The sequence below is a fragment of the Balaenoptera physalus genome, assembly GCF_965194825.1.
Source record: "Balaenoptera physalus genome assembly, chromosome: 8".
Classification (NCBI taxonomy): domain Eukaryota; kingdom Metazoa; phylum Chordata; class Mammalia; order Artiodactyla; family Balaenopteridae; genus Balaenoptera; species Balaenoptera physalus.
The window spans coordinates 68,115,747-68,128,438 of NC_138887.1; the positions used below are offsets into that span (position 1 = coordinate 68,115,747).

At 37.7% G+C, this 12,692-nt stretch overlaps 1 protein-coding gene across 15 annotated transcripts in view; it reads left to right on the top strand.

The window, feature by feature from the left end:
- MTERF1 (mitochondrial transcription termination factor 1) overlaps positions 1–12,692 on the top strand; it is a 602,843-nt gene that overhangs the window by 19,128 nt on the left and 571,023 nt on the right. The window lies entirely within an intron of this gene.

Consider the following 12,692-nt stretch of genomic DNA (forward strand, 5'->3'; position numbering starts at 1 on the left):
GTTTTTTTTTTAATTTTAATTAATTAATTAATCAATTTATGGCTATGTTGGGTCTTTGTTTCTGTGCGAGGGCTTTCTCTAGTTGTGGCAAGCGGGGGCCACTGTTCATCGCGGTGCGCGGGCCTCTCACTATCGCGGCCTCTCTTGTTGTGGAGCACAGGCTCCAGCCGCGCAGGCTCAGTAATTGTGGCTCACGGGCCCAGTTGCTCCGCGGCATGTGGGATCTTCCCAGATCAGGGCTCGAACCCATGTCCCCTGCATTGGCAGGCAGATTCTCAACCACTGCGCCACCAGGGAAGCCCCAATTTTTCATATATTTAAAGCCTCATGTATTTCTTTTTTCTTTAAATTGTCTTTTTATTCCTGTTGACCATTTGTCCCCCACAATTGAACTGTTTGTCTTTTTGCAGAACCTCTTTATATATTAAGGAAGTTAGACTTTAGGCTTTAATAATGTTATATTTTTTCCCCTAACTTTTAACTTTAATCTTTTGTTTTTTTCATGTAGAATATTTTAATTTACATGAACTTGGGTTTATTTAGTTTTTCTTTCATGGTTTAGAAAGGCTTTCCCATTCCAATATTATAAAATCATTTCCCATGTTTTCTTCTAGTAGTTTTATGATTAAAAAATTAAAATTTGATCCATTTTAACACCATTTATTGAATAGTGCTTTCTTTCTCTACTGAGAAATGTTTCATTTCTTTACTATTATCTGTCATATCACATTGTTTCCATTTATTCAAGTCTTCTTTTTGCATGTGTGTGACTTGTAGCATTTTAAGGTTTTTCTTTATATAACTTTGACATAGTTCTTGCTAAATTTATTACTAGGCATTTAATCTTATTATTGCTATTGGAAATGGGATCTTTTATTTCATTATATTTTGTAACTGACTGTTGTTTGTATATAGAAAGGCTATTTATTTATTCACTCATTTTATCTTAAATTTTATTACCCATTCCTTTTTCTAGTTATTGTGTCAGCTGATACTTCCACAACAGTGTTAACTAATCATGCTAATAATAGGCATTCTTTTTCTTAACTTCCATAGAAATGTGTTTGGTATTTCTCAATTATGCATGATGTATATGATGTTATAAAATTGTGTGAAACAAGACTCTATCCTTTTTTATTAAGAATTACTTAGTTAAAATGAAGGATAGATGTGAATTTGATCAAATGCTACTATTTAATCTATGGATATTATGATTTTTCTTTTCAGCTTATTAATGTGATGGATTATGTTAATACATTTGCTAATAATGAGTATCCTACCATCCCTGCTATGAACGTAGCTGGTGAGAATGTATTATTTTTAAAATGTGCTGCTAAATCCCATTTGATAATGATTTAATTAAGATTTATGAGTATATATAATTAAATTATCTATATAGTTTTCTTTTGTTCAATATATGTTGAATTTTGGTATCGGTGTTTTGCTGGCTTCATTAAAACAAAATGATACCATATTAGCAAATGATTTATTTTCATGAATTTGAGCAAAGGAGTTTATTGTTCTTTTAATATCCTCTAATTCTATGGTTATTTCTAAATTTTACTTTAAAAATATTTTTTCCTCCACTTTTTCTTAGAATCATGAATGTTTATCTAATGTATTTATTTATTTTAAGAACTGATATTTTAAAATACATTCTGTCATTTTTTCATTTTCTGTTTAATTTTTTCTTGCTGTTATCTTTCTTTTGCTTTCCGTAGGTTTATTTTATTGTCCTTTTCTAAGATCTTGAGCTGAATGCTTAATTCATTCATTTTCATTCTTTTTGACCGTTAAAAGAAGTCTCTAAGACTATGTATATTCTTCTGAGCATTGCTTTATCTACATCTTTTAGGTTCTGTATTATTTGTATTACTTTTATTTTGTACATATTTGTCAAGAATGGTAAAAGAGCTGAGATTTTATCCTATTTACAAGGTATAAGGTAGCCTGACACAGTTTTGTGTCTGCTCTGGCTCCTGGATCAGAGACAAAGGATTGTTTATTACTCACAGCAATAACAACAGCCTGAGAATTAGCATTTTTGCCAGTTCCCTGAGCCCCACTTTCCCCAGGGCAATGTGAAGAGGGCCAGGTGACATCTGCACACACAGTGAGTTGCATTACAGGAAAGAAACCCTGAGCTTAGGAAACCTGAAACTTTTATAATGGTCAGTAAGCTTGATTGTCTTTTGAAGCTTCAAAGGGACATACTATCTTCCAAGATCTGTCCCAAGATCTTTCCAAGGCTATTCAGTATACAAACATCCTTGGAAAGATAGTCCAGAACAAAGGAACTTAGTGTCTTAGCTTGCAAGATGTGCAGAAATGTAAGAGACCCATGAAGAATTGTTTCCCAACAATATCCACCCCTTGTTTCTATACCATCTTGGCTGCTAGTAATTTCCCCCAAGAATATGCCACTCTCAGCCACTCTGATTAATCTGAACAACCAAGATTAGAACCAAATCCATTCACTTTGTTTCATATAAACACATATGTATCAGGTGGACTCTAGACAGTAGATGAGGCAAATTGCAGTATTGACCTCAACCATGCCCCTCATGCTTCTGGATTCAATTAGCTGAGCAACTCCCCTAAGTCCTTCAGGTCTATCTTGGAAAACAAGATGGCTTTACTAATCATTAGAGAAATGCAAATCAAAACCACAAAGAAATATCACCCATTAGGATGACTACTATCAAAAAAACAGAAAATAATAAGTATAATGAGGATGTGGAGAAATTAGAACCCTTGTGCACCATTGGTGGGAATGTAAAATGGTGCATCTGCTATGGAAAACAGTATGGCAATTCCTTGAAAAGTTAAAAATAAAATTACCATATGATCCAGAAATTCTACTTCAGAATATACATCCAAAAGAACTGAAAGCAGGACCATGAAGAGATACTTGCACACCCATAATTATAGCAGCATTATTCACAGTAGCCAAGAGGTGGGAAGCAACCTAAATATCCATTGACAAAGGAATGGATAAACAAAATGTGGCATACATATACAATGGAATATTATTCAACTTTAAAAAGAAAGGAAATCCTGTCATGCTACAGCATGGATGAACCTTGAGAACATTATAAGTGAAATAAGCCAGTCACAAAAAAACAAATATTGTATGATTCCACTTATATGAGGTATCTAAGGTAGTCAAATTTATAGAAACACAAAGAAGAATTGTAGTTTTCAGGGACTTGGGGGAGGGAAATGGGGCGGTGTTGTTTAATGGGTATAGAGTTCAGTTTGTAAGATGAAAAAGTTCTAGAGATCTGTTGCACAACTATGTGACTATACCAACGCTACTGAACTATACACTTAAAAATGGTTAAAATGGGGGAATTCCTGGCGGTCCGGGGGTTAGGACTCCGCACTTTCACTGCTGAGTGTGCGGATTCAATCCCTGGTTGGGGAACTAAGATCCCACAAGCCATGCAGTGTGGCCAAAAAAATAATAATAATAAAAAATAAAAAATTTAAAAAAGTGGTTAAGATGGTAAATAATGTTTTATTTTACTGCAATTAAAACAAAAACAAAACCAAGTGACCTTCTCCTCCACTTCAGTTTCTGTATTAATTTATCCATCACTCAGCTTCAACAATTAACAACTCATCATAAGATTAGCAATTTATTCCTTTTTATATCCCTACCTACTTCTTCATTCCTTGATTATTTTGACATAATATAATTTCAGCCATAAATCTGAGTATGTATGTCCAAAAGATAAGGATTGCTAAAACTTTTATTACTAAATTTATCTATTGAATCCTCACAAAACCATCACACTTAAAAAATTAGTGATTTCTGCTTGCTGTGCCTAAGTGTAGTCATCTTTTTCTTATCCTTCTTAGGATTTATAGGCATTCTTAATTCTGTATCTTGATGTATTTTTTCAGTCTTGGAAAATAATCACACATAATCTCTTCAGATTTTCTTTCTGTTCTGCCCTATTCACTCTCTCCTCTCCCTCTGGAACTCCAATTATATGGATGTTAGACCTCACTGTATCACTTACATCTCTGGCTTGGTTTACAGCCAACCTATCACGAAAAAAAAAGAAAAAACCCACAGAAAAACGTGAGTCTGGGAGTTCCTCTGAAATATATTTGGCAGGATAATTTATTGACATAATTTAAAATTTTTTCCACAATCCTCAGAAGTTGTTATGTTCTGATTCTGGGCTTCCTAGCTTCAGGGTGTTGTAAACAGCCCTTATATAGAAGGCCTGAAAAAAGAGCAAAAATGGGAGTTTCTTGGTACCTGGAATAAAACCCTACCACCCAAGTTGTTGTTTTGGGAATACAGATGTAGGAGGAGAGTAGCAGTGGGAACATCAAGCTTGGGGGAGGGGGTTTGTTGAGGAGAGCAGGGGATACAGAACTGGCAAGAGTGGGATTAGCTTTCAGAGATTGGGGTGGGGTGCCAATCTAGGTGACAGATTTATGAGTAGATGGAACCTGTACACTTTACCCTCAAAGTGAGATCTTCTGATGGGGAGTTGAGGTGGGGCTTGTTGATGCTGTGGGCAGGGAGCATTTATGACTGTCTTGGAAGTTGACTTAATAGATCTCTGGCACAGAAGAATGGTGTGGCCTGTCTTTGAATGGACTGGTGGGCTTAAGCAGTGAACATCATGTGTGACCATGATGATTTGAGGGTCAGAAGAAGAGATTTACCCTGTTTTCAGGGTCCCACTGGGGGAGTTGAAGGGGAGAAGGCAGTCTCTCAAATGTGAATTGGAATATCTTGATACCAACTCTGGCTTGTGGGAGGCTGAGCCAGATTTTTTTTTCTACATAGACTATATCCATTTAATGTGATCTATCTTGCTCTTGAATGTTGTAGAACAAATTCATACCTTTTTTTGTCCCCCCCAAACCTTTTGTTATCATCCAGGTGTACTTTTGTCTTTCTTAACTTAGTCTAAATTAACAAAAAAGATGTGGAAAGTAAATTTCGGAGAGCTTTTTTATTCCCTGACTTCCTTTGTTAGCAGCTATAACAATCTTTAAGACATTTCAAAAGGACACACAGGAGCAAAGGAGAAAAGCCAAGAATGCTACTTTGTGGTGCAGTCGACTTAGGTGAAAGAGGGAAACCTTGGTAGAAGCAACAGGTAATAGCAGTTGAAGGTGAATCAGACAGAATAATCCTCAGGAAGAAAGAAAGGCATGATGATGCCCAGATTAGACCAAGGTATGTGGTCCGAGGTGTATGCTGGCAAGAGACTTCCATCCATCCTTAACCTATTAGACTCTATCCCACACCCTCACCCCTTGCCCTTAGTCTCTGTCTTCACCTACCATTTGTGATTCTTCTACTATGCTGGCTCCAAATAATAGTGGCCAATATTGGTGGCTTTTGTTCAGGGCAAGGAAGTCCAACTCCTGTTGCTCAACAGGGAGGGAAGTCTGCAAGAGGAAGTGAAGAGGGTGTTACTGGGAAGCTATGTCACAGGCATAAAAACTTGGCACTCTCAATGAATTTTCTCATAGAAACACTGTGCACAGTTCTATGGTATTATTTAGCACAGGTGCATTTTGGTACTATTAAACTGTTAGCACAACTATATGGTGGGTTAAACAGGCTTTTATGGGCTTACCTAAGAACCTGACCAATAAGTATAACATTGTTTCTATGATAAAATGCTTTTAAAATCCTATAATAGACTGACAAAAGAACCTTTGGATACAATCTGTTTGTAAATTGGATTGTCCTGGCTGCGTCAAAGAGGCTCACCCTGCTGCTCAGCTTTAACTTCTACCCCTGTAAAGAAGGCAAGGTCTTTTATAGTGACAGATAAGCCACACACTCCGATTTTAAATAAAGATAAAGATTGGCTCCTTGTAAGAGAGCCTGTCTGATTTAAGACAGGCCATGTTAATGAAATGTGGCATTAAATGGGCCTTTTAAATGAGGCAGTTTGTACGAAGTTCTCTACCATTATCAGACCATCTGTGTTTACTTTTGTGTGAAAGTAAAAGTTTCAATCTTATTTTGGATCAAAAATGACATTGCTCATTGTGATAAGGAGTGTGAATATCACCCAGTAAAAAGTAAATCAAAACTGGGGGTTTTATTTTTTACTGGTTGCCATTTTCAATGGAGAATGAATTAAACACATGGAGTCGAAAGAAAGGTAAAGAGGGGTGGTTGACCAGTTTAGTCATGTTTTATGTAATACTTGTTTTTCTTTTACATGAACACATTATACCATCCATCAGGACAAATTAATATGTCTTGGGCCTTTAAAAACTGTAAAAAAATAATTTTAATGGTTCCAATAACAGCTCCAGATGAATGTTGGAAAACAGATATTCCAAACTGTCAAATAACATATGTATTGCTTGGCTCTGTTGTAACTGCAAGTAAATGCTGCTTTTGTATGAAGTTTCCTTGACTGCCAGTGGAATAACTGTAACACATTTATTGCGAACAAAATTGGAATGGGAATGAGACATGTTACAACAGAATGGTACCTAATTCCTTCTTGCCAGTTGGACTGAATTAAAATAATAAATCATTAGGACAATAAAGTGTTCTTGGTTATAAGAAGGAATAATTTAATTAAAGAGATTTTTTTAAAATGGTAGGTTCATACTTATATCATTTATGTTACAGAGATTTTATTTAAAAATATGGTTTCTTATCATCTGGGGGAATAGACTTAGATCCCATATAAAATATGTGTGTTAAATGGGAAAAAATATCAGACAAGCTTCAGAGATGAATTTTACTGTGGAATGGAAAGTGTTTACTACAAAGGCCAGTTCCTGCTGCTGTTTACTGCAGGTAAGGAGCTTCAGAATGCTGTCCTGTGTTTGGAAGGGGTGACTCATGCCATCATTTATTGCAATTAATTGCTAATGTGTGTGAAGAGCACAGTATGTTGCAAAGCAGGGCTGAGTAATCCATGGTGACCTTTTGTGCTATCAAAGCTTTATCAATTAGAAGCCCCTGATCGTAAATTCAGAGAACGCCCAGTGAGTGCCATCAAAGAAAGATCACACATGGCTACTTAAGCAATCCAATTTTTTTTTTTTTCTTTTTCTTTTTTGGCTCCTTTTCCTTCAAACTGAATTCTCTCTAGGGTACTGTTTCCAAATCTGCAAAGTGAAGCATATTTAAAATGTTTTCAAACTTTAAGGAGCATTGTGGTTTTTATAAGCAATAGTGGGAATTTCAGAAAAATAGTGGTTATTTTTTCCTGCTGCATGCCTTTCTTCTTGAGGTCCTTGAGCTGGCTGGTTAACTTCCTGGTCACTTTCTTTCCCATCTACTTCACTCTGTTGACACTGGGCCTGTGTGACCTTCTGCAAACTTTGTTAAATGTTTCAAAGTTGTAAATTAAAGCCATTATTTTACTATACTTTTCATTTTGAATCAGTCTTAAAATATTTATTCATTCTCATTCACTCATCTCCAGATAGGATTTTTCATTTCTTATTTTCTTTCATATTTTGCTGCAACTTTTGACATTGTTTAATGCCCCCCATGCCCAGCTTTTGACATTGTTGAATTCCCCCCTCCTGCCCCTTCTTGAAATTCTCTGCTCTAATGTCTTTTATGACACTGCATTGTTCTGGATCTTCTTTTGTTTACTTTGTCTCCCTTTTTCTTCTCCTTCTCCTTCCGCTTCTTCTTCCTCTTCTTCTTTGCCTTCTCCTCCTTTCCCTTCTTCCCCTCCTCCCCCTCCTTCCCTTCCTCCTCCTCCTCCTCCTCCTTCTTTTCTAAAACTGACCTATCTTTTCTACATTCTTTAGTTTGGCCATTAACCAAGGCTCAGCTTTCTTTTCCTCTTCTACTCTCTTGACAAGCTCATCTACTCCCAACTATTTCCCAAGCTCCGGGTCTGCATTTCCAACTGCTGTCGAGCATTGCTACCATTTCCATCAAAAACAAACTCCAAAATCAAACTCAAGATCTTCCCCTGCCCAGATTCAGGATCCTAATAACTAACATAGTGTCTGACACATATTAGAGGCTTAAATATCTGTTGAATTAATCAATAACTTGGAGGGAGACATGTTGGGGGAGGGGACTTAGCTGGGTCTGGGCATGGTCAGAGCTGAAAGTCAGGCTTGAAAACCCCAAGACTAGTGGCCAACAGTCAAAATATGGTATCCAAAAGAGAGTGATTGACTCAGGTCCAGTCTGGACTGTTGTCTAAGGGGTTTGCTCTGGTGAATAAAGAAAAGGCAGTAGAAGTCTGTGGGGCAGTGGGATAATACTGTTACTCATACTCATATGGGATACTCATATGCAGATGGTAGTGTCCTAAGTGTCCCACTTGGAACTGCCTTAAGTTCTCACTGGTCCTCAGTCAGTGTCTAGAGGAATAGACTAGAAGGCCTGGAAAAAAACTAGGCATGTTGTTGTCAGTTATCTGCCTCTCATCTAGGGCAAGAAGGGACCTGAGTTTAGGACATGGGTTTAGTTCAGTTATTTTTGTTCTAAGGAACAGAACCTCTCAAATTACTTCAAATAATGAGGAGGAAGGTAAATAAAACAGGCATCTCAGCTTTGTGGCCAGGCCTCACAAGAGTCTGGGACAAGCTAAGCTTCACGGGAAAGTAGAAACCACACTATAACTGAGTCTTACTGAAGCTGAACAAAATCCCAGGTGGCTCTTTGGACCTCAGTACCAGGAGTTCACAGATCTTTAGATTAGATCTCTACTTTTAGTATAACTCAGCAATTCTCTGTCTCTTGTTTTTCTGCATCGTCTCCCTTTTCCCACTTCTAACTCCCTTCTCTTCTTCAGTAGTTCTTGAGTCTGGGTTAGACTCATCCATGGAGCTTGAAAATATTGTCTTATTCAGTTTGGGCTGCTGTAACAAAGCACCACAAACCTGGGTGGCTCATAAACAACAGAAATTAATTTTCACAGTTCTGGCGGCTAGAAGCCTAAGATGAGGGTGCCAGCTTGGTTGAGTTCTGGTGAAGACCTCTCTTCTGGCCTCTTTTATATATAAAGGCACTAGTCCCATTCATGAGGGCTCTACTCTTATGACTTAAATCACTTCCCCATGGCCCCACCTCCTAGTACCATTACCTTGAGGGCTAACATTTCACATATGATTGTTGGAGGGACACAGACATTTAATCTATAGCAAATATATACATGTCTAGTTACATCCCTGTAGATTCTGACTCAGTAAATCTCAATAAAGTTAAGAGTTTTTATTTGTTTTCTTCACAACCATATCCTTTGCCTAGAACAGTGTCTGATACCTAGTAGACGTTAAAAAAATACTTTGTTGAGTAAGTACTTTGTTGAGTAAATAACAAACTGGGATGGGACCCAGATGACTAAACTTTTAAGTTTCTCAAGTTATTTAGATGTGTGGTCAGGTTGGTAACTACCATAGTACACTTGGTTTCTTTTATCTACCTCACAGATTCATCTTCAGAATGTCATCTTGTTCATGGCTGCTTCTGCTCTATTTCCTGGCTTTTTTTCCTACATCATTTCAGCTTCTTATCCCTCTATTAACTGCTTATTTCTCTGTATTTTTCAATTCAAGTTTCTATTAGCAAGACTCTTATTGGTCTAGCTTGTCTCTGTTTGAACAGATTTACCCACATTAGAGCCCTGTATAGTGAGATGGTCAGCTTGAGAATGGGATGCCCTTGTTTTTCTCTAGCGTCATAATATGTGGCCAAGAATGAGGGAGGTAGAGAACCACATAGCACAAAATATGGCAGCCTAACAGGCTGGGAGTGCAGCAGGTAATAGTAATTGGTTTGTCTAGTACAGAAAACTTAGTTGTACCTCCATATTTTTATTAATTATAATCAATTGATTAAATATTTTTGTGTGCTTTATGTGCCTGGTGTTGAGTACCTTACACGTCAGGCACAAGAAATAAAATAATAAGCAAGAGAAACATGTTGTCGTCCTTCATTGAGCTTATTCTGTAGGAGGAAGATAGATGGTTAACAAAGCCATTAAAATAAAGTGTGATATACAAGAAAAATGGATAAATTGGATGACATTAAAATTGAAATCTTTTGCTTTTCAAAAGACACTATTAAGAAAATGAAAAGGAAAGACTTGGACTGGGAAAAAATATTTTCAAGACACATATTTAATAAAGGACTTGTATCAGAATATACAGAGAAACTTATAACCCAATAATAAAAAGTCAAAGAACCCAACACAACAGTGGGCAAAAGAAATGAACAGGTACTTTACTAAAGAAGATATATAAATGGCAAGTAAATATATGAAAAGACACTTGACATCATTAGTCATTAGAGAAATGCAAATCAAAACCACAGTGTGAAACCACTGTACACCCACTTAAGTGGCTAAAGTTAAAATGACTGATGATACCAAGTGTTGTCAAGAAGACTGAGCAACTAGAACTCTCGTATACTGGTGAAAATGCAAAATGAAACAAGCACTTTGGAAAGCAATTCAGCAGTTTCTTATGAAATTAAACATATACTCACCATATGATCCAGGAATCCTACTTGGAGGGCTTTGCCTAGGTAAAATAAAAATATATGTCCAAAGACTTGCAAATATTAATTGCAGCTTTATTCCTAATAACTCCGAACTGGAAACAAGCATTTTGGAAACAAGTGAATGGGAAAACAAACTGGTACATTTATGTAATGGAATGTTACACAGCAATTTAAAAAAAAAAGGAAGTATTCTCATTTAAAAAAGAATTATTTATTTTTGGCTGCGTTGGGTCTTCGTTGCTGTGCGCAGGCTTTCTCTAGCTGTGGCGAGCGGGGGTTACTCTTCATTGCAGTGTGTGGGCTTCTCATTGTGGTGGCTTCTCTTGTTGTGGAGCATGGGCTCTAGGCACATGGGCTTCAGTAGTTGTGGCACATGAGTTCAGTAGTTGGGGCTCATGGGCTCTAGAGCACAGGCTCAGTAGTTGTGGCACATGGGTTTAGTTGCTCCGCGACATGTGGGATCTTCCTTGACCAGGGATGGAACCCATGTCCCCTGCATTGGCAGGTGGATTCTTAACCACTATGCCATCAGGGAAGTCCCGGAATGAACTACTCTTATATGCAACAAGAAGGATGAATTTCAGAAGCATTGCTTTAGGTGAAAGAAGCCAGCCACTTATAACTGCTTATGTATGTATGTATGTATATATGATTCCATTTATATGATATCCTGGAAAAGGCAAACCTATAGTGACAGAGCAGATCAGCAGTTAATCTGAAGCCAGAGGTGCAGGGAGTTAATTGACTGGAAAAAAACACAATGGAACTTTTTGGGCTGATTGGACAGTTCTATATCTTGATTGTGGCGGTTGTTACAAAACTGATACATTTGTCAAAATGTATTAAGTTATACATTTAAATTGGCTAATTTAACTGTATGTCAATTATACTTCAACAAAGCTGATTTTAAAAAAAGTAAAGAAAAATGAAGTGTGGTAATGCTTAGATTGGGGTGAAGTATAGGGTGCTCTGGGAGTACAAGATAGGGTCGCTTCACAATCCAGGGGATTTTGAGGAGGCGCTTCAGGGGATGAGCCATTTAATCTCAGCATGAGTAGGAATAGGCCAAGAGCACAGGGCCAGGTGGAAGGGAACAGGGGTCTACAGAGTCAAGGGCATATACAAAGGCTCACAGGCAAGAGAAAACAAGAGACTTTGGAGGTGTTGGTGAAGGAAGAGGGAGAAAAGATGAGTATGGAGAGGTAGGCTGGGCAAAATAAGGACTTTAAGAAAATTATTTATTTATTTATTTGGCTGCATCAGGTCTTCGTTGCGGCACACAGGATCTTAGTTGTGGCATGTGGGATCTTTTGTTGTGGTGCGCGAGCTTCTCTAGTTGTGGTGCGTGGGCTCTAGAGCATGTGGGCTTAGTTGCCCCCCAGCATGTGGTATGTGGTATCTTAGTTTCCCGACCAGGGATCGAACCTGCGTCTCCTGCATTGGAAGGCAGATTCTTAACCACTGGACCACCAGGGAGGTCCCAAGATAAGGACTTTTTAAGTCATGTTAAGTTTGGACTTTATTCTAAGAGTGACTGATGGGTTTTAAGCCCTTCTTATCATGTGATGTGATTTCTGATGTATAAGAATGTCTCCAGCTGCTGTGTGGAGAATGGGTTGGATGGAAAGACCTTCACCAAGAGGGCATCAGATGATAGTGCTATGAGTTAGGGGAGTTGCTGGAGGAAATAGAGAGAGGTGGGTAGAATTCAGAAATATTTGGGAAGTAGAATTTCCTGTGGGAATTGATGGGGAAGGAAGAATCAAGAATGGCTTCTAGGTTTCTGGTTTGGGTAACTGGGTGTATGGTGGTGCCATTCATAGAGATAAAGAATAAAGGAGCAAGAAAAAGTTTATGGGCAAGGTGATGACTTTAGTTTTATACATGCTGGTTTTGAGGTGCCTTGGAGGCATTCATATTGTGTTTAGAGGCAGTTGGATGTATAGATCTGTTGCTTAGAAGACAGGTCTAGGCTGCAGAAACATATTTATATCATTTCCATGTAGGTGGTAATTGAAACCATGTAATTGATCACTGAGGAGATAGATGAGTAGGGTGAGGAAAGAAGAGGCCTACAGCAGAACCCTGAGAAGTTCCAGTGCTCTAGGGAGAGGTAGGAGGAAAATTAGGAGAACATTGTATTATGGAAGCCACTAGAAGTGGTGAATGATCAACAATATCAAATGGAATTGCATAATTGAAGAAT